The sequence below is a fragment of the Natator depressus genome, chromosome 1 (genome assembly GCF_965152275.1).
Source record: "Natator depressus isolate rNatDep1 chromosome 1, rNatDep2.hap1, whole genome shotgun sequence".
Classification (NCBI taxonomy): Eukaryota; Metazoa; Chordata; order Testudines; family Cheloniidae; genus Natator; species Natator depressus.
This window is the reverse complement of record NC_134234.1, coordinates 234,693,719-234,719,884: the sequence shown is the minus strand read 5'-3', so window position 1 is coordinate 234,719,884 and position 26,166 is coordinate 234,693,719. Positions and strand designations below refer to the sequence as shown.

At 38.5% G+C, this 26,166-nt stretch overlaps 1 long non-coding RNA gene across 1 annotated transcript; it reads left to right on the top strand.

The window, feature by feature from the left end:
* The first annotated feature begins 2,350 nt into the window (after positions 1 to 2,350).
* LOC141985335 (uncharacterized) lies at positions 2,351 to 12,901 on the top strand. Its single transcript, XR_012638910.1, has 3 exons — positions 2,351 to 2,372; positions 10,742 to 10,870; positions 12,816 to 12,901. It is a non-coding gene; the product is annotated as an uncharacterized LOC141985335 (long non-coding RNA).
* Positions 12,902 to 26,166: the final 13,265 nt, after the last annotated feature.

Sequence of the window (26,166 nt, the reverse complement as noted above, 5' to 3'; positions counted from 1 at the left end):
AATAAATGGTATTCTATTAACAGTGCGATTAATCGCGATTAATTTTTTTAATCTCTTGACAGCCCTAATAAAAATTTGTGAAAGCCAGGTTTGAGTCAATATTCCGAAATATGGATGATTATCCAAACCTTAGCCAAATAACATGACCCTCTTCAGGATGCAATACTGGACGGGAAAATTCTCAACAACTGGCTTTTTCATGGTATTTCAGCATATATTTTTCTGGCAATGCTGGAAGCAGGAGGGGAGAATTAAGCAAATAGGAAAATATACTGAAAAATGTAACCTTTTCAAACTTCAGGAAAAATATTTTAGCTTTAATTTGTTACAGAAGAAGGCCTCAAGCAACAAAATTCATATCCGGGTCAGATTTTGAACACCTCAAAATTTGGACAAGATTGAATCAGGGATAGGAGCAGTTTCAGTTTTTGATTTGGGTTTTGTAGTCTGCCAAACTTAGGGTGTGTTTGGATCAGAAGTCTTAGTTGGACCCATCTCGACATTTTAAACGTGTGCAAATGTCTAAGGCATTCCTGATTTTATCTGAACTAGTTCTCCCATCCCTACTTAAACTGAGGTACTGGTTTGTACTATTTGTAACAAAGGTAGTAGGAGACTTGTGTCATGTTTCTTCTACTTTCAGGTTGTCTCACTGGAAAAGGCAGACATCTATCTTGAGCTGTATTAATTGTAAGCTGAATGGATGGCCACACATCTCCAGTAACCTCTTTTTAATGTTGTCATGGGTGTCATCTCTGTTTCCAGCTTTTTGGTTTTATTGCAGTTTTATTTTCTGTAATTTTCTTGAAATGAGAAAGATATAGTTCTGCTATGATAAATGAGATGTGAAAGCCATAGCTCAGGCACTAGTTTGTGCAAAGATTGACCATTGAATGTAAAGTATGTGGTGCTAAGAACAATTCTGATGTGATCCATTGTTGAATGTGCAATGATTCATTCTCTTTTCTTAAGCATGCTATCTTTGTCTTCATTCTTCTATCATTTGTCATGTTTCTCTATGAATAGGGAGCCAGAAAGACAAAAGCATGATCACCCACCCACCCTAAAGTTCAGTCCAGAATAAATGAAACAAATATACTGGACATAAAAATGCATAGATGACAATGTACAACATAGACTACCAGCCTCCACGGTACATCAGAAACTTTTCTAGAAAGGTGATACTGAGATTGAGACCTGAACTTCACCACCGTTTGGGAGTATTTGGATCTGTGGGTTTGGTTCTGAGTCATCTTAATCATGTGTGTGTGTTTGTGTCTGTATGGAAGTGTGTATCTCTATCTCTATCTATATGTAATCTTAAAGCCTGTTCATGCATTGTGTTAAGCCCTAATTGAACAAAACATTTAAACATGTGCTTTAGTCCATCCCTGGTCAGCAAATAATTTAAGCATATGCTTAAAATTAATCACTTGCTTACATTATTTGCTGAATTGGGTTCTTAGTGGTTTGGGATCTTAAGCATATGCGATAGTGTCATATAATTATGGGCCACCCAGTTGACTAGCGCCAACTTGTTTGGGGGAACTTGTGTCTTTAGTACTGCAATTTACTGGAAACTGAAGATTCTGAAATGAAATTTTATCTATATCTATACAATGGCCCATTGAAGTAAAATTGAATTGCCATTTACTCTAATGTAAAGAAGGAGAGGGTATTGGTTTTTCAGTTGATGATCCCACTGGATTAAAAACAAGACAGGTTGGTAGTGATACAGGGTAAGTGTTTTAGCTGAGGAAAAAAGGAACAGGTAAGCACATATGGGAGAACAGCTGCTTTCAAATTTAGAAAATATCTTTGTTAATCCCTGCAGCTTTCTTGGCTTTTTTCTCTTAATTCTCTTTCTACGCAGAAAGCACTGTGAAAACCATTCTGGATTTTTTTCATTGTAATTTTCCCCAAATAGTAAATCACTTAAATTTCCACTGTAAAATGTTGGCTTTCAAAATAACCTAAATGCAGAAGCAAATAAATGTAGAGTAGTTAAACACAGTTTCAAATCATAACACGAAAAAAATCCTCCTACGTTGAAGAGATTCAGACTGTTTATTCTTTGTATGTTGATATATTTTTTTCCCATGTTCCCTATTGTTGCAGCAGAGTTGAAAGGAAATTTATATTCATCATCTTCATCCCATTCCTAGTCCAAATCAAAGACCAATGTAAGGGCTTGTCTACATTATCCACAGGATCGACGGGCAGTGATCGATCCAGAGGGGGTCAATTTATCTCATCTACTTTCAATGGCCGAGAGCTCTCCCATCGACTCTGGTACTCCACCAGAGTGAGAGACAAAGGCAAAGTTGACGGGGGAGAGTCAGCTGTTGACTTACCACAGTGAAGACATCGCGGTGAGTAGATCTAAGTATGTTGACTTCAGCTATGTTATTCTCGTAGCTGAAGTTGCATAACCTAGATCGATTTTCCCCCACAGTGTAGACCAGGCCTTAATGGTGTTTCTTCATCAACCTCAAGATAATCATTTTCCAGTAAGAATTACTAGCATTTCTGAGTAATCTGTTGTACTTTACATTTTTCAAATCATTTTACAGACATGAATTTATTAAGCTGCATAACACTTGTACAGCAGAAAACTAACCCCATTTTGAACTTCTGGCAAGTGAGTTGGAGAGGTTAAAAGAATTGCCCAAGACGGTAGAATGAGTCCATGACAGATCCAAGGTTAGAAATTTAGAAGCTTCTTCTTTCCTAACTGTATTTTTAACCCACTGATCCACATTTCATTCCTTCCTTTCTTTTTAATGGATCATAATTTTTAGGTTGAATTTACTGCAGGAGGCACTCATGAAGAAATGCCACAAGTAGCTCCCCTCTTAAGTAGCTACCATAAGGTTTATTTTGCTTTTAGTTTTTTTATGGCTTTGCAAATTAAAGTCTAGTGTCTTGCTTGAGGATTTATACCATTTTTCATTTTCATTTTAGAGTTTTTTATTACCCACTGGAATAATGAAGATAAGGGTGGTTTGAAATTTTTTACCAAAAATGGTTTTCAAAAATGGATACTTTTTTGTTTCAGTTTTTCAGTGAAAAACCAAATTTTCAGAAGAAATTTGGGGAAAATTGGATTGTTTTTCAAAATTTCTCAACATTTTTTATTTTATTATTTTATTTTATTAACATTTTCTGACCAGATTCTACTTAGAACTGATCAAAAAAACGTTCAAAACATTTTTTTAACAAAAAATGGTTGTTCAACAATGTCTGTTAATGTTTCCAAAAACTGCTATTTTTGTTTGTTTTTTATTTTTTTTGCCAATTTTTTGAGGGAGGGAGTCTGTTTTTCAATGAAAAGCGAAAAAAAAATCATGAAACAAAAGAATATCCTGACCAGGTCTAGCTCTAAGTAACATACCTGTTTCTGAACTGCTATAAGCAGCCCACAGAATAACCAGATGTGGGCTCATTGTTGATCTTCTTACTGAAATCCTTTTCCTTCTACATTAAAATATTTATCATGCATTACACCTTTTGTCTCTGAATAAGGAGTCATCACAGTCTTTATACTTCGCTAATTATATTCATTCTTGGCTTGTTGAGAAAACGAAAGCCTCTGACATTTCTATTTCTCTGAAGGAATGTTGCCAACTGAACATAATTTAACAGGCATTTTGAACTGTAAAGAGAATGATGGTCCAATCCTGCTCTTATGTAAGGCAACGGGACTTTTGCTATTGACTTACATTTATTTTCCCGGGCTAAGGAATTAGCCTATAAATAAAGGCAGATTTCACACCTTATTTGCTTTCAAAGGCAGTATTTTGAGTAATTTTTTCAAAAGAGTTTAAGTAAGTTAGGAGTCTAAGTCCCATTTTCAAGGTGATTTAGACACTTAGAGTCACATTTTCAAAGGTATTTAGGTGCCAGAGATGCAGATAAGTCCTAGTGGGATTTACAAAAGCACCTAAGCAGGTTAGGTACCTAACACCCATTGATTTCAGAATTGACTGAACTCCAGTTGAATGATTGTAATCAATGGGAGTTAGACATGTAAGCTTTTGTAAAACCCACTAGGCACTTATCTGCATCTTCTGGTGCCTAAAGACCTTTACAAATACGCCCCCTAGGACTTATAGCACATCAGAATTCTTCAGGTGAGATGTGCTGTATTATATGTAAGATATTGATATTATAACATTGTGTTGTGTGGAAGAGAAGTAGTAAAACCAACTCTTTACAAACAAACAACTGCAAGCTAATTGCAAGGTTGTTGGGTTTGGAAGGGAAGGCAGGTTAGAGATTTTTGGGGGGAGAGGGGTAGGCTGTTAAGTGTTTTTAGTATAAAAGGAATCACTAATCTTGGCTTGACAGTTCAAATATGTTTTGCAGGGCGGAAAAATCACTAGAGTTATGACTACATCTGCATTTGGCAGTTCAGTAGATCTGTATTTTTCCCTTTCTTTCAACACACAGGAGTTTAATAGCTTACCTGTAGGACAGGAAGTTTAGGTCAGGTCTTTGAAGACCTCTGTCCTATTCCAGAGAAGACCTCTATCATTATTCCAACTATGCTGACAACACAGAGCACGCTGTCAAAGTCCTCTAGGTAAAACCCTTATTACATGTGTCATTAGAGGATGTTTGCCATATCTGCTTTAACACAGCAGACATTTTAAGTAGGTTACTCCATCACTTTGCCATTTTGATTATGACAACAAAATGACACCATATTGAAATGGATTTTGGAAAGAAAGGCTAACTGTCCAAAGAGGTCCATGCTCACTCTAATTAAAATTGGCTTTGGTGGCACAACCTTCATAATTCAGACTATGACTATGAAGGATATGCACGTTGAAAGCGCTCTTTGCTCATTAGTGCTATTTCTGTCAGACACTGCTATCTGCTCTTTTCTTAATGAATGCTAAGCCATCTCTTTAGAAGATTGCGCTGCTTCCCTGAACTGAAGGAACTGTCTTATTTCCTCCCAAGTTCGTTGAGAGTAAAATCAGGGAGTCACCTCTTTGACATTTCCCAACCTCTGTACTTATTTATCTCTTTGAGACCCTGTGCTCCAGAGATATCACTGTCTTAATTAAGAAGAAGGATGTGACCATGGTAAATTGACTGATTTCATTGATTAAGGACTAGCTGTACAAGTAACATTGATTTTAACAGTGGGTCTACATAAATGTAATTGTTCGAACATGGGGCTGCATAATTATGGTGATGTACAAGAATAGTTGGTTTGTCCTTTTCAACCTTCACTAACATTCTTTTGCATGATAATGCACCTCGTTCAATTAGCAGAAATCTTAAATGCTACAAAATGTCTTTTGTGAAGGCACACAGTAATCATTACAGTCTAATTTAATTTAACAGCATTGGACAGATACATCTCTTTCTTTTTCATTCTCTCATTCCATATTCTTTTCCTTTTTTCATGTCCACATAGAAACACACATGAATACATATGAACAATCCAAGGGGGGGAGGGAAAGGCTTTTTAGCAGTGCTTACTGTGTACTTGTACCTGAGTGTACATAGGTTGACCAAGATTTTCAAAAGTAACTTGTGATTTTCGACACTTCACTTTTTGGGTGCCTAGCTTGAGGCCCTTTAAAAGGCAGAACTCCATGAAGTCTGCAATATCTACAGCTCCAGCTTTTGCAGAAGAGTTGGATCTCCCCCACAAATGCTGATAAATTCTGGAGTTTGGCTGCTGAATTCACTCTTTCGTTGCAGGCAAGCTCCAACAATTTGTCTTCTGTCTTCATGCCCTTCTGGGACCTGCCTGCAGTTGCCTCTGGCTCTCTAGCATCCTCTGCAAGGAGGAATTAATTTAATTACAATAGTGATGTTGGCCTAAAGGCCCCGCACTGAACCAAGGTAGGGAGTAGAGTAATACTGGGCTAGGGAGGACCCACCCCTGAACAGGTCAAGGCATCTTCGCAATTCAGGAAGAGGGAATGAGCTGCATGGAGCACTAAGAAGCAATGCTGATGCTGTGCTAGAAGTAACAACAGCTTTGTGAAGGCTGCTCTAGCATCAGGGATTTGGATTCTCCCCCTCCCCCATCCTGCCTTTGGGAGTTGAAAGCCCTGAGAGAGAGAGAGAGACTGAGAATGACTGACTGAACTGGACACTAAGAGACTAAGGTGAATTTGCTAAGCCAGGGACTATGCCCCAAACTGAGGAGCTCCAGACAGGTAGGAAGTGACCCAGGGTGAAATGTAATTTGCGATAGCTCAGTAGCTGGGCTGGACACCTTGATAAACCCCTTAGGGCCTTGGGTTGGGACCCAGTGGAGTGGGTAGGCCCAGGTCTCCTATAGCCCCCCATTCCTTTGAAGTGACTGAACTCTGGTGGGGAGCAGTCCGATTATGAGAGGATGATTGAAGCTGCAGCTGGAGCCCCCTGTGGGATGACTAGATTGGCAGAAATCATAAGGCCGTGAGCTGACCACTAGACAAGCTGGTCATCAAACTTTCCTGCCACGAAAGTGCACTGTTCCCTGGAGCCAAGCAACAACAGTTTGGAGAGCCAGAGCTGGAAAGACGCTTATAGCGAGGAAGTTGGGGAGAGCATCCCAGGAACTGAGGCTCAGACAGCCAGGAATTAGAGCTGGGCCACCTGGAGCATATAGCAAAAATACTCATGAATTAATATTACATCTGTGTCAAAAATATTCATGGATGAAAAATTCATTCATGAATATTTTTGTCACTGCTTATTCTTGAGGATGGATTTTTTTTTCTTGCAAAGTTCTCTAGGAAGTGCAGCTCCCAGGCCATTAGCTAGTAAGTAATTTGGAGCAGAGACCATCGTTTTGTTCTATGTTTGTACAGCCCCTAGCACAATGGGGTCCTGGTGCCTGACTGCGGTTCCTTGGTGCTATTGCAATCTAAATAAATAATGTGTCCAGGTGTCCTGGCTTAGAATCCCCTTCTTCCTTTATGTTACAGGAAAGGGGGCAGCTAGCAGCTAACTTCAGAGGCTCAGCTCTCCAGCTTTCTGAGTCACAGCTCCCATGGTGTTCTTCAGGCAATCCAGCTGGCCAGCCCACACTTCTGATTCTCTCAGCTACCTAGCTAGTTTAAGTAAACTCAGTGGATATATTTTTGTGGGTAGCAGGAAGGGCACTGTAGAGTGATAGAGGTTAACATTGCTTTGGAATTCAGGAGTTTTTGCTATGGAGTTCCGTGCTGCTGTGCCACAGAACACCTGGGGCCTTGCTTAAATAGATGAGACTTTGAGAGAGTGCTGAGCACCCACCCTCTAAAATTCATTTGACTTTAAGGTGCCTCTAGCTGGGCACTCAAAAGACTGGGACACTCAAAGTTGCTAGTCACTCTTGATAGTCTTGGTTGTTGTAAAGTGGTTGCAATTAACAAAAGTTTATTTTATCTTTTTACCAGTGGGTAATGCCTCAACAGATGTTCCTTATAGTTCTAATGGGATATGCCCCTTGCAGAGGTAATCGTTCATGCTGTTAAAAGAAGTAAAATTGCTCCCAGGGCAGATGGGTTTCTGTATACGTATGATACGCGATACAGCCAAATGAGAATATGCATGCTTTAGCATTTTAGCGTGTGCACAAGTGAAGTTAGGGGACACAAGGACGCAAACTCCAGCACATAAACATGCATACACACAAAAAATCATAGCCTGAAGTTAGCAAGCTTGAAGACTAAACGCCCAAGAGGCTTAAACCTATAGAAATGCTCCTTCTGCTTTCTTGCATATTCATAAGTGAGTATTTCGGCAAGCAGATTGAGCAAACTAGCTTACAGAATTATTCAAAGATTAGTGCTGATTCCTGTGTTCCACAACAGTGCTCTTGCAAAAAACAATGGCAAATATAAAAACCATACAACTGCATTTACTGTCCACTGACGTATATTTTACTGCTTTTGAGCCTTGTAAGGTAGTAAAGGTTGATACTGGGTGCTCAGCAGGCCTACCTCTTTGCGGTACAGGTCACTCAGCTACAGAAAGACAAAAAGGTATTCAAAAAAGAAGGAGAGAATACACTTTTCATACTAGCAAGTTTCAAAGGGAATGAGCTTAATGCCAAGATTGCTCCACAACTTCAGTCAGTTCTGGTACCCCTCCCTGAGAGCTGGATCCAAAACCCTCCCATTGACTACAATGGGATTTGATTCAGGCCATAAGACACACCAGAGAAGTTGCCCTAAATTTTTAATACCCTATTGCTGGAGTAATTGCAATATGCCAATTTGTTCCCTTCCACCCATTCTTTCTTTTCTACAATTAGCTCCTCTTTCACATCAGCTACTCTTGCCCTCATGTCAGCCTCTGTCTTCCTTCTTTGCCTCCATGCCATTATTTGTTCTCCTTTCTTACAATTCTCTAGGTTTTATTGTGATTGTAAGCCCTTCAGGATGGGGACTTGTTTCCTTGAATCCTTTTGGCAGAGATTATGCACAGTTGCAGAGCTATAAAAATAATAATAGTTTACCCTGCTATTAGGGGGGAAAAAAGATTTGTGGGAAGTGGACCTCTAACCTCAATCTACTGATATGAGATGGAAACATATTTTGAAAATAAGAATTTTTTAAAAAAATTATAAATCCCATGAAAGCACTTTCCTGTTCATTAGAGCGGGGTGAAAGTTATCAGTCTGCCTTTGAGTACTGACACATAAAATATAGTTTTGTGTGTCTATGTACTAAGGCTAACCATATAGTTTTAGTTCAAAATTACTTATTTCACATTCAAGGAAACAAAAAGAAAGAACCAAAGTTTCTGTCAGAGTTTGTGTCTCTACTTTTGTACAGATACAGTAACTCTGAGGACAAAATTACCAGCCTCTCTGCAGACGGGCAGAGTTCTTAGACATTTGAAGGTGAAAGATATAGAAAACAACAGCATCACAAATTACAGCTATGCTCATACCTGTGAGTTTTCCAAGAGTCCTGTCTCACTCGGGGAGCAAACTGTGTGGCATTTTTATCAGCCTTTCGCAGTAGAAAAACAAAGGAGATGTTGACAGCTGGTCAAAACATTTTCAACTAAATGAAATTTCATGGAGTTGTGTTTGTTTTGACAAAGGTTTTGACTGAAAGAGCAACTCAAGCTCTGTGGCTTGGTGCTTAGGGCACTTGTTAGATATGGGGGATCCAGGTTCAAATCCCTGCTCTTGAATGAAAAACTCTTCTCTCAATCCACTGAAACAAGAACTTGATCCTGAGTCTTTCACATTCCAGGCTAGTGAGGTAACCACTAGTCCACCCACTCACCAAATGAAGGAGCCCATGTTTCAATCAGGAAATGGACATTTCAGCACAATTCTATTTTCATGAAACTGTTTGAAACATTGTTTTTGTTCTAATATAGAATGAAAGCCAATTTTGAACCCTCAAAAGTTGTTGTGAAATGGTATTGTCATCCTCCAGATAGCTCTGGTGGCAGTTGATCCTTTAGACAAACTGTGAATTTGCCAGAGGTTAAATGAGTGATGAGCAATATAGAAACGATAACTTTTTGTCACCACTTTAATTTCTAATGTTATAACTACACCCATAAAACCTACTTCAAGGCAACAATTAGGCAAGTTTCACTCAAACTTCCCCTCTTTGCTTTCTCACAATGAACCAAGCCTGGTCATGTCATTGTGTGATGTAAGGAACAGAGGGACAGATGGTTATTGATCCTTGTAACAGCAGGAAAAAGGAGTAAGAAGTAAAGTAAGTTTTAAACCGTGGATCCAAACCTCACTTTCTCCTCACTATCTTCCCACCCCTCTGAGGCAGGGACATGTCTGGATCCAGAAATTCCATTTGAAACTCTAGGATGAGATTTTTAGTGCTCATAGTTCGTGTAACACTGCTCCCACTGAAATCCCACCGAAATGAAAGGCAAACAAACAACATTATTCCTAGTCTGAATTCTGTCTATTAAGTGTCAGCCTAAATTTAATTTCTTCTGGCAGTTTAAAGTTCTTTGACTCAACCCTAGTCCCCAAGCATAACTCCAACCTTTGGCCACATCCCACAGGCCATAGGTTCTAGCATGTGAAGAAGTTGGAAATAGGATTATGAGAAGTGTGTGATGATGACACAGTGTTCATAATACTTTCAACCTCGGGGGGATTTATGGATCTGTAGCATATTATATTATTATTTCTACTAGACATGTTGGTTAATTAAAGGGAGATTGACAAATTAAAACCCCTGTTAGTTTAAAAAAATCCTAATAATTCATTAAATTATTAAAACTCAAATTTGCTCATTTAAATTATGATTTCTGCCAGATTTTTGCACGACTTTGAGCTTTTAGTATGAGCTAGTATAATATGTGTCTGAAATGTTTAGCCTGTGTCTGAATTGCTAGATCTTTCAAGCAGAGACCAGTCCACCTTCTTATGGAATTTTGGTGTTGACTCCATAATTAAGGTTACTATTACAGTTGCTTTTAGATGCTATAGTTTGACCTTTCTACCCTTAACTTTATGAAAAAAACCCTCTTCTTTTCCCTGAAAATTTTCATGCTTATCTTTAGAGCAAAAAACAATTTAAGGTGAAAGCGTAGCTTGCATAGGTAACTAAGATATTTTGGGATAATGGAACTTGAAAAAAAACGGTAACTCTTTCTGAAAAGTCTTCAAACTTTTCTCTCAAAGTATATTTCAAAAATATGTTGGTACAAAAACTTCAAATATATTATATATTATTTTTCAGTAAAAATAGTTCATAGAAAGATATTTATTGAATACCTTATTGGAAAATTCTGGACATACTAGATACGAAAATTTTCATCTCTGGGAGTTATGTGAAGGTCTCGGAACATTATAACGTCTAAGAGGACTTGCTGAAGTTACAAGCAACATGAAAGATGCTGCAGAGCATGTACATTCCATGAGGCAAACAGGGTAAGACAGTGAGAGTTTTCACTATAAGCTTGATATAATAATAATTATATAATATAAATTCACCTCTAGTTGTCTAAAAAAAAATTCTCTCTGCATGAAAGTTGTTACCTGAGGTCTCTTGGCTGTGGAAAACTCTTGGGGAAAGTTTGATATTAAGAAGAAAACAAAGGATTTTCATTCTCCAAAAAGTCCTTTGATGATTTTTGTTTGTTTGTTTTGTAGTTTGTAATATTTTGGAACATCCTATCTCAAACTGAGACTTCACATTTGTTTTATTCATGAGATCTAGGTGGGGATTTTGAAAAGCACACAGCGTTGGCTTACCTCTGCTCCCGTTTCTAAATCCAAGTGTCAAACTATTTCATTACAACATAAGTAGGAGACACTTTGATCTAGATAGAACCACATAAATGTGGGACTGGAAGGGACCTCGAGAGGTCATCTAGTGCAGTTCCCCACACTGAGGCAGGACTAAGTTTTATCTAGACTGTCCCTGATAGGTATTTGTCTAATCTGTTCTTTAAAAATCTAGTGATAGAGATTCCACAACCTCCCTAGGTAATTTGATAATAAGATAAGATGTTTCAATATGCAGTAAGTACCAACAGCTCCCCTTAACAATTTTTAAAATGAAAGAAAATGTAATAATAGAATATTTGGATTATTATCACATATCAAACTATGGCATTGTTTGACATATTGTGATATGTCCTATTATGCATTGCTACTACTGACATGTCATGTAATAATGTAATCATAATTTAAAAATTAGCACTGGACATAGATTTTTTGTTGGAAGTTTTTTTCCAAAGAAAAATCTTTTTTTCACAAAACTAAAAATTTCACTTTTGCCAAAAACAAAAAACAACTTTCTGGATGGAAAAATTGAAATGACATCTCTCTGGCTGCTGCATGGAAGGGCCCTGACCCTCTGATTCTTAGCTTTTCCCCCTCCATGGTCCAGAGAGGCAGAGACCTGGAACTGAGTCTTCTGCCTAATCCATAGCCTGAAATGCTGAGCAGCCCTGCTCTCTTTGTCTTGGGCAGCTGGGCAGCCTGGAAGCTGGAAAATTCTGTTTCTGTTCTCCCAAAACATCATTTTTTAAAAAATCCTTTCCCATAAAAAATTTTACAGAATTGCCATTTCGTCCCAGTTTGGGATGACAATGTTTTCAGAAACACAGAATTTCATGCAGGAAAGAATTTCCATTTTCCATCCAGCTCTCATATCAATGATAATTTAAAAAAATGAATTTCAAAACCAAAAATTTGGTTCTGATACAATATTTTGAAACAGAATTTTTTAAAGGGAATTATTTTTGAATGTCTGTTTCATGGGAAATTTCAAAAAATATTTGGTTTTATTCTGATCTGGAATAAAAACAAATTTTGAAATGTCAAAATGTCCTGCAAAACAGAAATTCTATATTTCAGCCAACTTTATTTGTAAGTAAGGAATGTGTTGAGAAAAATCTATTCTGCAGGGGAAGAAGAATTTGTCCTGTGGGCTCATGGTGTTTTGATGGATCGAGGCTCTCTGTAGTTCTTATCCACACCTGAATGAGCCTGCAAAATACTCAACCATGATTAGGCAGCAGGAGTGCTGTGAGCACTGTTTATGGTGCTGATCATAATTGTCTCTCTGTTACCCGATGCTGTCCCTGCCTGTTTGTTGTATCCATGTGTTGGCACTTGTTTTATACATTAGATTGTAAGCTCTTTGTGGCGGGGACTGTCTATCTGTTATATGTGTCTGCAGCCGCTATAATATGGCTCTGATCCCTGACTGGGGCCTCCAATCACTACTGCCATACAGATAATAACAGGTAAAATGTTCTAATCATAATGATATTTTGCACTTACATACATAACAGTTTTCATTCATATAAAATTTTCATTTGTACAAAGCATGGTAAAGTACTGTATTATTATCTCCATTTTACAGATGGACAAACTGAAGCACAGAAAAAATTAAAGTGAGCTTGCCCAAGGTCCTACAGCAAGTGCAGCGGAAAGCCAGAAATGACCCATAGATCTCCTTACTCCCACTCCTGCTCTCTAATCACTGGCTCACAGGGGCTTTTTTGAGATTAGAGATAGGCCTGGGCCAAGACGCTGGATCCGGAATTTTGAGGGAGTTTCAAATCTAAACTCTTAATTTTGCCAATGGCCTCTGCTTTATGAAACTAAAACCTCAGGGACAACATCTTCCCTCACACCACCCAGACCTGACCTTGAGAGTGGTAAGCTCCAGATCCAGACCCTGGACTCATCTCTAGTTGAGAGGTATTGGAACAAACTTGGCCATCTGTTTCAAAAATATTAGCCTGCAGTGGCTTGACAGCGAAACTCTCCATTACTATGGCAAAACAGCACAGTAATAGTAAAAGTAAAAATTTTGTTACACTGACAACTATTGAATTTCTTCCTGCACTTTAACATGTTCAATTACCAGTTTGTCCTCAAACCTACCCATATGGCAAAGGGATTTTAGACACCAGTGCTCCAGTGGGTTCACCCTGCATAATGAATCCAAGGCCAACCTGTAACCTTCATCCGACTACATGGGATTGGCAGTCAAAATCATAGATCAGGCAGAAGCCTCTGCATCAGAGATCATCAAGTAGAATTCACAGGAGGAGCTTTTTTCCTCCAATGAATAGAAAATAACAAAGACAATATGACACATTTGCAGAGACATGGCAACTCATGGGACTGTAATCATAGCGAGTGTTGATTAGGGCAGTGATATTTGAAGGCTACAGCGGTGTGCTGCACATATAGTAAAAGTAAAACTCCTACAAGGGACAATGACTGTAGCTACATCCCCCACCTCTGGCCCTTCCAAATGTAATTAGGTTTCCTACTGTTGTGTTTCTTATAAAACAAAGTCTTTGCTAGTTTTAAATGTAACCTATGGGCTTCTCAGATACTTATTTCCTTTGGCAGAATAGACCTGGCAAGGTGACTTTAGCGTAGTTGCATCGACCCACTGTATCCTGTGTTAAAGAATTCCCATCTATCTGCTATTGTCTAAATAAGAAGCTGAGTCAGCATCTCAGTACACTATATTTATATTGACTATCGGACATCGTTGTGATGGGGCAGGAAGGTGGGGGGTGGGTTGTCACATGCTTTTATAGTAAAGTGCAGTGGTCAAGGTTATATTGAGAAATACCTTGGGCCAAATCCTCAGCTGGTGTTAATCAATATAGCTCCATTGACTACACAAATTTATACCAACTGAGGATCTGCTTCTTTGTATTTCCTGTCTGGTCAACAGTGGACTGGATTAAATTACCAGCATATCACCTGGCTTCCCTAAAAACAGGAGTGAAATCCTGGTGCCATTGAAGTCAATGGCAAAACTTCTATTGACTTCAGTAGGGGTAGGATTTCACCCAAAGTGTCTTAAATTAATGAAATTTTATGAGGCAAAAACATAGCTCTTTGTATTCTTGTTAAAATCCATGTTACGAAGAGGAAATGAAGTGAAGAAGTTAAGATGTGGACCTAAACTTTTGTAAAGAGGGTTTGCTTCAAAGTAGTGTCTGGACTCAGCCCCATATTTGTACAAAATAGAGAAGATACTAAGTTAAAAGGCACCCAACATTCATGTTTTGCTCTAAATATGCAGAAAGCCAGTAACTAACATTTTGATTCCTTTATCCTCAGTAATATAACTATTGATTAAAAGTATTTCAGATAGTCTGCAAATCAAATGTGATGAATATAGGCAGCAGTGGATATGAAAACAGAGTGCACTGGAATTCAGCTGCTTACATGGGCAGAACCGTGGCCATAAATTGAATGAGTTTCTCCTGCCATGGCAGGATAACAATTAACTTCATTGTATCATATTGGGGAAAAAAACCCAGAATCCTCACTGTGCTAATAAGAAATTAGAGAGCAGGTGGGCTTGTTTTGTGTTCAAGAACATAGTCCTTGCAGTATAACTAGAAAACCTTGTAGTTGGGGTGTCTTTCATATTTTCTCCAAAACCTCTACCGAGTCAATAGTTACCACTGTAGGCATTCTGTTCAATGGTCTACATGAAAAGAGTTTGGTGGTATTAATTTAGTTCTTCATGGACAGGTGTCCACATCATAAAAGACAGTTACACATGGTGTGGGCTGATTCATTGGTGACCACCTCCGGAGAGAGGTCAAGGACTGAATGGGCTATTGAGGCTAAACTGCCTTAGCACCAAAGCAGGTTTGAGGCATGTTGGTGCACTGGAATGGGGAAGCCTGCACTGTCACTGTCCACAACATACTTGTACGGTTTAAAAACATTGGATTTCTATCACCAGGGCAGTCAACCCTTCATTTTCATCAGCAAGAAAATTCCTCGTCCGTTTTTAAAATCTTGTATGTTAATTGAATTCAGAGAGGATGATGAGATTTAGTGCCGTCTATAAACACTTACTGGAAAAGACTTGGGCTCAGTTTCCATTGCCTGAAGGATGCCTGCCTGGATCAAATAACCTCTCAAATGTCACTATTTCACAGTACTTGATTTTTCCCCCCTCCTCTTGCTTACTTTTTAGTTTATGGGCACGCATGCCTTCTGTGACCGTAATGTGATACTTAAGTATTCATTATGGTGAGCCTAAGGATTTTAATTTCCTTACTTGTGAATTGAGAGTCTTTTTGACTAACTGCGATGCTTTTTGAAATCTCACTTGCTAGAGTTTACTGTCATAGTGCTAGTTTTTGACATCATTATTTCCTTGATGTTGAACTTAATTGTACCATCATTTGTATTACTTAGTGGTGTAGTGATGAGTGCCACAAGTTACTTCTTGAACCACCTTCTCTGTGTCACTTGAGATTAAGTCAAAAATAGTTTCTTGTATTCTCTAGAACTAACTGTTCCAGGAAGCAACGGTATAACAAATTGCTTCTTTAAACCTTGCTCCCAAATTATATTTGACCACTTTTTAGACAGGCAGTTGGAATCACCAATTAGTTTTCATGCTAGACTTGATTGATCTCTCTCCACATGATAAACTCAATATCCTTTTTTAGATCAGGAAGATAGTAGTGTAACCCAATGACTATGTAAAATGGAAGAATTTTAGTCCTGCTATAGTCCAACACAACCTTAAATACAGAGTTGCTATGGAAGCCCCAAAAACATTTGTATTGCTATCAGTTGGGGTTTGTATCCATCCATATTCTACTAAATTGTATCTCATTAGATCAATTGTTGTTGCTTTATAATTGGTATCACAGTAGCACTTAGAAGACCCGGCCAAAATAGGTGCCACATTCTAAAAATATGGTACATACACATAGTGAAAGACAGTTCCTGCCCCAAAGAGCTCACAATAAGACAAACAACAAACGAAGAGTAAGAAAAAAAAGGTAAAACATGCAACTAAGTTCCTCTTCCCAAACAGATCCTCAGTATAGCCATTGGAAGTTGGCTAATTTCCCATAGGCTTCCCAGTATAGAGTAGTATATATACAAGTTTATCTTGAGGAGTGATTTGAAGGACAGGGAAGTGGCCTAGGAAGATCAGTTTAGAGCAGATTTTCTAGGTATAAGGGTCAGCATGGAAGGAAGCACAGAGACAGTTCTGAGAAGTGGTCAGATGGACATCAAGATTAGATTCACTGGCAGAGTGAAGGGCCTGGTGCAGTGACACAATAAGAAAGTAAGTAGGGAGGGGCTGAGGTTTAAAGTCAAGATGGGGTGTATGCCCTCTGGCCCCACACTCATCTTGGTTTGATTATGGTGGAGAAGAGACCTTGACAAAAAAGGCCGCACCGGATATTACACATATGCATCTAAGAACCTAGTCTTGGTAAGTGCCGAAGGGCTCAACTCCCATTTAATTCAATGGGAGAACTTAGGGCATTGAGCCCTACCCCAGTGGGAAAACAATTGTATGGTATTTTATTTAAGAAATAGTAAATGATCCTGTAACTGAAGACTCTGGACCAGATTCTCATCTCATTTAAAACCATTTTAATCCAAAGAAACTGAGATCAGATACTGTCAGAAATAGATACACATGAGGGAACAAAGTTAAGGTTGTACATTCACCCTTGACTTCCAGGTTTCTTCACTTCAGAGCTTGTTTATTGGTAAATTTAATATTAGATTAACTAAATTTGTGTAGTTTATTATATTTATCCTACATCACACCCTGCGTTATGGAGGAGGGTGGGGAGTTGGTGGGAATTGAGATAGAAAGGGTTCAGATCTAAGAAGAAGCCCTTTTTTTTTATTACATATTGCACTGTTTAAAAATAATCTATGCAGAACAAGTTTAAGAGCAGCAGGTACCTAAAAAACTGTCAAATAGCACTGTTAACTATAGTAATTTATTCTATAATTTAATGTAGCCCTGACCCCTGTCACAAGTTAATACACCATGAAGAACAGTGTGCAAAAACATGCTTATTAATGAATTGGAGAAATAATGTGACATTGTTTTTTGCCATGTTCCTATGAAATATCTTAATATTGGAGTTAGCAGAGCTTAGACAATTTTCACTATGTAATTATGTCTGTCCATATCATACTAACTTGTGCTGGGATTAAGGAGTTTTTAATTTTTAATTATGCTATCTGGAGGCAGTTGTTTGATTTCAAGACAAAGATAATACTGGACATGAACTCTCTCTCTCTCTTTTTTTTTTTTTTAAAGTATTGCCAAATGAATCTTTTCATCTGAATTTCTTATATATATTACTGGTTAACAGGTAACAGATTGCACTGCTTTAACGGATTCTCTGGTTAATAGATTTGTATTTGTGAACGAACATCTGTAATTAAACTTAAATTAATTTTTTTAAAATTAGGCTTAAAGGCTTAAAAATAAGGGCTTTTGGTTATAAACATGCAATCCCACTGAGGCCAGCTCCTGCAATGATCTTAGAACAAAATTTGATGCAATTCTGTCTAGAATTGAATATCTTCCTTAGGTTCTTAGGAATGAGCAGAAATCTAAAGGTCTGGAGGTTCAATTCAATTCAGCTGAAGTGGAGTGACACACATCCAAAAATGAACTGAAATTGTTTTGCTGGAGTTCCGCTTTCCAGAGAGCCAGATGGTGTGTGACACTGATTCTATAAGGAGATTGTAGATGGACAGACTGCATAACAAGGATGTGGCTGGTTGTTCCTATTGTACACGTTCACTAGCCATAGTTTTCATATACTGACATGCAGTGTGTCATTATTATAGTACACGGACTATGACAATGGCTGTGGACCAGATCTGAAGACGTGCCCATCACTAGCTTTGGGGAGCCCACCTAAACCACAGATAAGAATTAAACTCTGGCTGCTCTGCTTTTCTCTTAGGTCTGCTAATCTGATCAGGAAATCTTGAGAAAACAATTTTTCTTGAGCTGTACATTAGTTCTTGCTTCTGATCAACTCAAAAACACAGCAACTGTACTTTGGAAAATACCTTTCCAGCCCGTACCAGAAACAGGAAGATCAGAGGAATGTGAAAATGAAAAATTAACTTTAAAATAAAATATAATTTTCCAAACTGTTTCAGTCCACAAACAAGATTCTTTCTGGATCAAGTTTAGGGTGAAGGAACTTAATCTTTTCTTACTGAACCTGAGTCAGTTTCACCATGTTTGAACCTCTTAGACCAAAAGAATTTTATAATTATTTTTGTAAGGGACAACCAGAGCCTTGTACCTTCATATTTCAAGAGTGACACTGTAATACTCCTCTGTCTATGAGCATATTGTGTGTGGGTTCAGATGGGCTTCAGAATAACTCCACGATGACAGAATACATGACAAATCTACCGTATGGGCTTTACAAAAATAAAAACAAAACAAAACCACAAAACCCCAACCCCCCCAACTTTTTAAATGTGATTGTATTCTGAAAAATCACTAAATAAACATAGTAGTATATGGCTACATGTTAAATTCTTAGTGACTCCATTTTCAATTTCCTCATATTACAAATATTAGGAAAGTTTTGCTAATTGAGAGGCCTGAAAACTCAAGCCAAGATCTGAGAGTCAAGCTGTGTTCACTTGTGCATCATCATTCGTAATAAAGATTCCAGAGGCTAAATTCTATCCAGTTACAGTTGTGCAACCACATTGTCTTCAGTGACAATGTACAGCTGTAACTGAGGTCAGAATTCGATCTTGCAGTTGGAATTTAATCAACAATTCTGCTGACAATGCAGTTAGCATCTCTCTCCATCTCCATCTCCATCGCTCTCTCTCTAAGTTATTTTGGCTCTGCAGTGCAGTGTGTTGTATAAATTTAAGTTTTTCAGAAAAGTCAGCATATTACACACTGATTACACACAAGTGGATCTGTTAAAAAGCTACCATTTTCAGATAGCTACTTTTCACAGTAGAAAAACACTTTATATTTGTAACTTTAGGTTTTCCACTTCCTGTTTACCTATCCCAGCATCATAGATATTAGTCTGTGATCAATTCTGTCTAAAAATACTATCTCCATCTCCTGTATATTTCTATAAGTACAGGGTAAAACAACCATGGATATTGTACTCATTTTTATTATTTATTTTGCAGAAGCACCTTGTACTAGTCCCTTGTACTATTCCCTTGTACTAGTCATTGTGCAAATACATAATGAATATTCAGTCCCTAAATCAAAGAGTTTGCAATATAAGGGGGAGATTTTCCAAAGTGCTTAAGGGATTTAGGAGCCTATATCCTACTGAAAGTCAAGAGGACTTGTGCTTCTAAATTCCATAGGAGCTTTTGAAAATATCCACCTATGTTGTTATGTCTGCAAAGTTATTCTGGAAATCTTTCACAACCTTAGTAATCAGAATAGCACAGATTACCATTTTCTCAGATCCTGGATGTATATGTGCATTGTGGGAGCTTCAATATAAAACAACACATATATGTGTGTGTATATATATATGAAAAAATAAAAGGTAATTTCCAACAAACTTGAGAATTCCGTGTTTTGTCCTGCACTCAGATTGGAGCTGTAATCATTCCTGGAGTTCTACTCTGCATCGCCAAAGTGGACCTCCGGCTGGGAAATCTCTGCCAAACAGGAGCTTTTGCTATGAGATCTCTGGACAACTGTGGAGTTGGTAAAACAGAGAGCCATTTCTGAACTTTTTTTTCTCTTTAGAATTCTTTAGAAATATAGATCCTACTCATGGGAGAGGTTTTATGCATCCTCCGAGATGCTGAGTGCACTCAACTAGGAGGGATGATTTCATAGAATCGGGCCCTCAGAGAATAACCATTTTGTTGGCATGATTTTGCAATGCTTTATTACTCATGAGTTAATCATTCAAAACAAGTGCAGCCAAACACTGTTGTATTCAGTATAAGCCACATATTTGACAGAAAGCTCTTTTAGAAATGTTTATTTTACATAATACTTTCACGCTTTTGTTTTAAATGGACATTTTCAGCTTATTTTTCAAGAATTTCTAATTGCTCTTGGTAAGGCCAACGTCTGGATTTTGAACTCATTAAAACTTACTGAAACATTTATAGATAAAACACAGTCCTGCAATCCCATTCTCATCTAAATAATCCTCTCAAAATCTTTAGTTCTAGTCTCTCAAGTAAGGAATTCCAGAATTGGGCCCATAGTTTGCATAAAAAGAAGATAGTTTTTAAGCTTGTTGATGTGGTTTAAAAGTTTCCAGCAGACAGAAAGCATATTTTCTAAGAGCAGTTGGGGGAAAAAAATCTTTTCATTTCTAAGAGTGCCCTTTACAAGAATTTGCCCTTGCAGTCCTCAATTTAGAAGCTCACTCTATAAGTTTAACAATAACTTTTCAATGTGCTACTGCACTTTACAAAGTCACAATTTGTGTCTCTTTCTCTGTGGGTTTTAACATTTTAAAATACTATTAATGGAAATAAATTCTGAAACAGTCTTCATGGAATTAAATTGTTAAAAGTAAATTTAACTGCTTTTTACAATCTGAGACCTGAGTTCAGAGGCTTTTCCCCTTTAGCAGTTGATAATATCTCTAACAGGAGTGCAACAGGAAAGTGCACTCATGGCCCTACTAACGTTTTTAAATAATCAGTTCCTGAAGGGGAAAGAGAGAAACCCAAACTTGGGCCTTGGGAGGTAAATAGATATCTCTGAAAATGGCTAGGTTGTATTACAGCTTGGGTAGAGATGAGTCATCTAGTTCAGTCCCCTGCACTCATGGCAGGACTAAGTGTTACCTAGACCAGTGCTACTCAAAGTGGTGGTCTGCGGACCGGTGCCAGTCTGCGAGCCATTGGCTGCTGGTGTGCGCACACAGTGGGAGAAAAAATGCCGGTCCCCCACATCAGATAGCTTGAGAAGCACTGATCTAGACCATCCCTTACAGTTGTTTGTCTAACCTGCTCATAAAAATCTCCATTATGGAGATTCTACAACCTCCCTAGGCAATTTATTCCAGTGCTTAACCACCCTGACAGTTAGGAAGTTTTTCCTAATGTGCAACCTAAACCTCCCTTGCTGCAACTTAAACGCATTGCTTCTTGTCCTATCCTCAGAGGTTAAGAAGTACAATTTTTCTCCCTCCTCCTTGTAACAACTTCTTATGTACTTGAAAACTGTTATCATGTCCCCCCTCCGTCTTTTCTTCTCCAGATTAAACAAACCTAACGTTTTCAGTCTTTCGGCATAGGTCATGTCTTCTAGACCTTTAATCTTTTCATTGCTTTTTTCTGAGCTTTTTCCAATTTGTTCACATCTTTCCTGAAATGTGGCGCCCAGAACTGGACACAATAATCCAGTTGAGGCCTAATCAGCATGGAGCAGAGCAGAAGAATTACTTCTCATGTCTTGCTTATAACACGCCAGCTAATACATCCCAGAATGATGTTTGCTTTTTTTTTTTTTTTTTTTTTTTGCGCAACAGTTTTACACTGTTCACTCCTATTTAGTTTGCGATCAACTATGATCCCGAGATCCCTTTCCACAGCACTCCTTCCTAGGCAGTCATTTCCCATTTTGCATGTGTGCAACTGATTGTTCCTTTCTTAGTGGAGTACTTTGCATTTGTCCATGTTGAATTTCATCCTATTTACTTCAGACCATTTCTCCAGTTTGTCCAGATTATTTTGAATTTTAATCCTATCCTTCAAAGCACTTGCAACCCTTCCCAGTTGAGTATCATCCACAAACTTTATAAGCGTACTCTCTATGACATTATCTTAATCAGTGCTTTGTTTAATAAGAATGGACTATTGAATTAGGGCCCTAAATTAAGTGGCCTGATTTTTCAGATTACTGGGCACCCATTGGGGCCAATGACAGCTGCAGGGTGTTCAGTGCTTTCAAAATTAGGCTTCTGGTTTAAGTGCCTAATTAGACTTGGAAGCCTAACTTTAGGCACCCATCTAGGAAAATCTTTCCTTGGTTTTCAAATACATTTACTTTTAACTTTTAGTTTAATCCTTTTGCTGGTGGCCTTTCGCTGGGTTTGTTGTGTGCCAATAACATTCCAGTGAGAACAGTGGACTGGGAAGATGCCTTAGTCCTTGTTACATTTGACTAGAGGAGCAGAAGTTTGCTGCCTGAACATTTCTGGAACATTTACCAGACCCCTTTCCACTGAAAGGGTTAACTGGCTTGTTGTCTGGAAGCTGGCACTGTATAGTGGGAGTTGACATTTTCACACTAATTAGAACAGACTGCGGCAGTCCCTGTGTACATGTAACTCATATTTAATTCAATGGAAATGTTGAGTGTGCATCAACTGCTGGATTGGGCCCAAAGTTTTCATTAGGCTGGATATTTTTGCTTTTGTGACATTCAGGAACAGACTTATTGAGCTGTTTAGTTTTTTCACAGCTTTAATAGAGAGAGTCTTTGGAAAGTTTTCATTAAATGCTGTATTAATATTCATGGGCCAACTTCTGAAGTCCTTAATCAGCCCACGCTCAGGCAAACCACCCACTGAGGTTGAGACTTGGCCCTATGGGCATGATCCAAAGGTCACTGACGTCTATTGAAATACTTCCATTGATAGGAATGGGATTTGAATAGGAGCCCATGTGTCCAGGAATTCAGGGCATTTTAAAATATACTTTTGGATCATTTTAATTTCCCATCACAGTTAATATTCACAGGGCTCTTATGTGTAAATACAACCTGTTTAAAAAAATATGATCACTATGAGCTAAATTCTGATGGTGAAGCACTGCTCACAGGCTTTTGAAAAGAAAATCATAGAGATGCTGTGGGGTGGAAAGTTGACTGCTCTTCCTGGCTTCCCTCAGACCCAGCAGAGTAGATGTTTTAACATTATCCAAGGCAGGCATAGTACTTCATGGCTTGGCCTGTATGTGCATATAGTTTTGGCCCGATCTAGCTCCCACAGAAGTTAATAGAAGTCTTTCTACTGACTTCACTGAAGCTGGATCAGGGTCATGTGCCCTCCCCAAACAACTCCTCCAACTCTCACACCTATGTAAATTATTTGTTCTCTTAGGAGGAATAATCTATGTGGGGGGTACTTTATGTGGGATTGCTGCCAGGCAGAATAATGGTTCAATCAAGACTGTATTTTCAGGGTCTATGAGTGCCTGCTGTAGAGTCCAATTAGTCCATATTTGGAAGGAATCAAAAAGAAAAAGAAAAATATTTGTCCTTTCAGATGATTACATTTTAAATATAAAGAGATTGAGACGCTAAATAATCAGAGGGTGTCCTCTGCCCTAATTTCTGGAAGTTGTAAACATTCATTAATATGTGTGTTTTCTTCATTCAGCGCCCTGGAAGTGTAGAACTGCAGGCCTTACGTAGCGTTTCTTAGATTTTGGTGAAAAGGTAGCTGTAGCTAACATAATGACTGTGGACTTTTATAGGGCCATAAAAATTCAAAGTGTCACTGTAAATCCCTGCTGCTGAAAATGTCGACATTTATGGCAACTTCTACAAGGGCATATTTTAAAATTATATTAAAGCTTGATGCAGCAACTTTTATTTAGTGAAAAAAGCAAGATTATCAAGCAAAACATTTACTCTCAGAACAAAGGGCGTGGTGAAGGCTTTATAAAAAGGACAGCAATTGAGTAGGTTTCTTTTTAAGGCGATCAGCCAGCTTTAGAAAGCACATGAGGCGCCTGTCCTGTTCATATGTAACCACTAATTGAAGAAAATCATTAATATTCACTTAAATTGCATTTAATTCAGAGTGTTAATAATTCTGCTTTGAGGGCTCAGTATCCATGTAATTGATTTGCATTGCGTTTTTATTTTTATGTGACTTCTTAATGCCATAGGGCAAATGGGTTGTCTGAATAGTGTTCATGTATCCATTGAGGGTCTGACCAGCTCTACGCCCCCTGTAGATTTCAACACTGCAATGGGATTCCCTTTCCTTTGGCGGTTCTGCAAAAGAGGACTGCGTAGATCTGAACACAGCACCCTTGAGGTAGAGTTTGCCAACAAAGGGCAGTTACTTTCAAGAGGCCTCATCCAAAGCCCATTAGAGTCAATGGAAAGACTGCCTTTGATTTCAGTGGGCTTTGGATCAAGCCCAAAGTGTACCTCACAGGAGCTGGTGGAAGTCATTATGCAATGTGACAGAGCTGTATGATGGTATAAATCCAGGGTGTTCCTGATGATGCTCAAGATGCAGCAACTTTGGGGCTCAATACTACTTCTTTTGAAGTCAATGGAAAAATGCCCATTGACTTCAGCAGGAGCTGTATCACAGGTCGATATATCTCAAAAACCTGTGCAGAAAATATTGGGTGTTTGCTGAAAACCGTGACGCTTTTGTTTTTGCAGAGTATTAATATCAAGTGAGTTTAGGAATTGATCCTGTGCCCACTGAAGTCAATGGTAAAGCTCCCATTGATTTCACTGGGTCGGGATCAAACTCACAGGGAGTTAGGCTTTGAGGATTTGGGCCTTAGTGCTGATGAAAGGTGCTGAGTTGGGAGCCCTGAAATTCTACCTGAATTCCTGGGGTAAACATGGAGTGAGCACCCTGCCCTCCTTACTCTGACTTGTCCATGCTGCTGTGCCAGAGCACCTCCATCCTGAACTGGACAATCATCTCTAGGTGTCAGAGAAGTTTAGCCTCTAGTGCTGTGCTTTTTTCATATGCAGTGAGCAGCCACATACTTTTGTTTTAGATTAAGGGAAAGAAGAAAACGAAAGCCATCCTGAGAGAGTATAGTGTGCGTCTCTCCTGCAATAGCACGAGTGATATAAAGGAAATGGCACTTACATAGCACATATTCATATCATTCTTGGCTTTTCTGTTGGGACTGTCAACCAAGCTGCTCTGCCATTCAGTGTTAAGGGTGATGTTGCTGTGTGTGATGGTGTGATGGGGATGGTTGCTCATTGTGGTCTGGACTGAGACCACCAATTCATTGCACATAGGGCACCAAACAAACTTTAAGTAAGTAATGACTTTCAGTCCTGGGCTGCATTTGAAACAGAAGCCTCAAGATAAAATGCACCATATCCTATTCCCAGTACACTTCCCCCATCCTGTCTGACAGGCTCTCTCTACTCTTATATTATCACTAGGCATTAGCCTCTATAAACAGCTTTGAGGCTGCCCACAGAATACATCAATGACAGCTTATTTTATTTTCAAATACATTTTATTGAGAGTCTTGTCAGGTCAACAACACTTCTACAAGCCTATGGGGCTGATGCAAGAAGTGTCTCCAAGTCTCAATTTTCACATGCCATGCTACAAATAACTAATTTCCATGCCCCAAAGAAAGAGCTACTGATGCATACGATCACTCAACAGTACTGGTTGCTCTAAGCCATCTTATTTCAGAGGGGAGCTTCTAAAAAGGCTGCAGGGTGTAACAATGCCTAGTGGCATTAATACCTTGAGATACTCTAGATGGGATATAGGAGAAGGATTTTTTTTCTAGCAGTGGTCATAATTTGATGCATTTAAAAAAAAAACAGATAGCAAGAGCAAAAAGACACATGTGCCTGATACGGAATAAAAGGCTGTTTGCACCTAATATATTATAGAAAAGTTCAAAGACAGCTTAACCTTGTAAAAATGTTACCTCTGTAATGCTGCCAAGATAAGTGGCTGTATGAATTATTACTTTGACTTGCACACCTGACTTTTTCAGAAATTATCTAACTTGTGCATTCATTAATTGGTGATTTTCATACGCCGGGCTCTTCCCTTTTCACTCAAACTCCCACTTATTAAAAACTTGTGCATCCTTCTGCCCTCAAATACATAGTATTCATCTCTTCCATTGTCTGGTAAATGCTCCAGATTACTCATTATCTATCTTGTTGGATACACGTTACATGGAAAATGCAATGAGTGGTAGTTATGATAACCTTA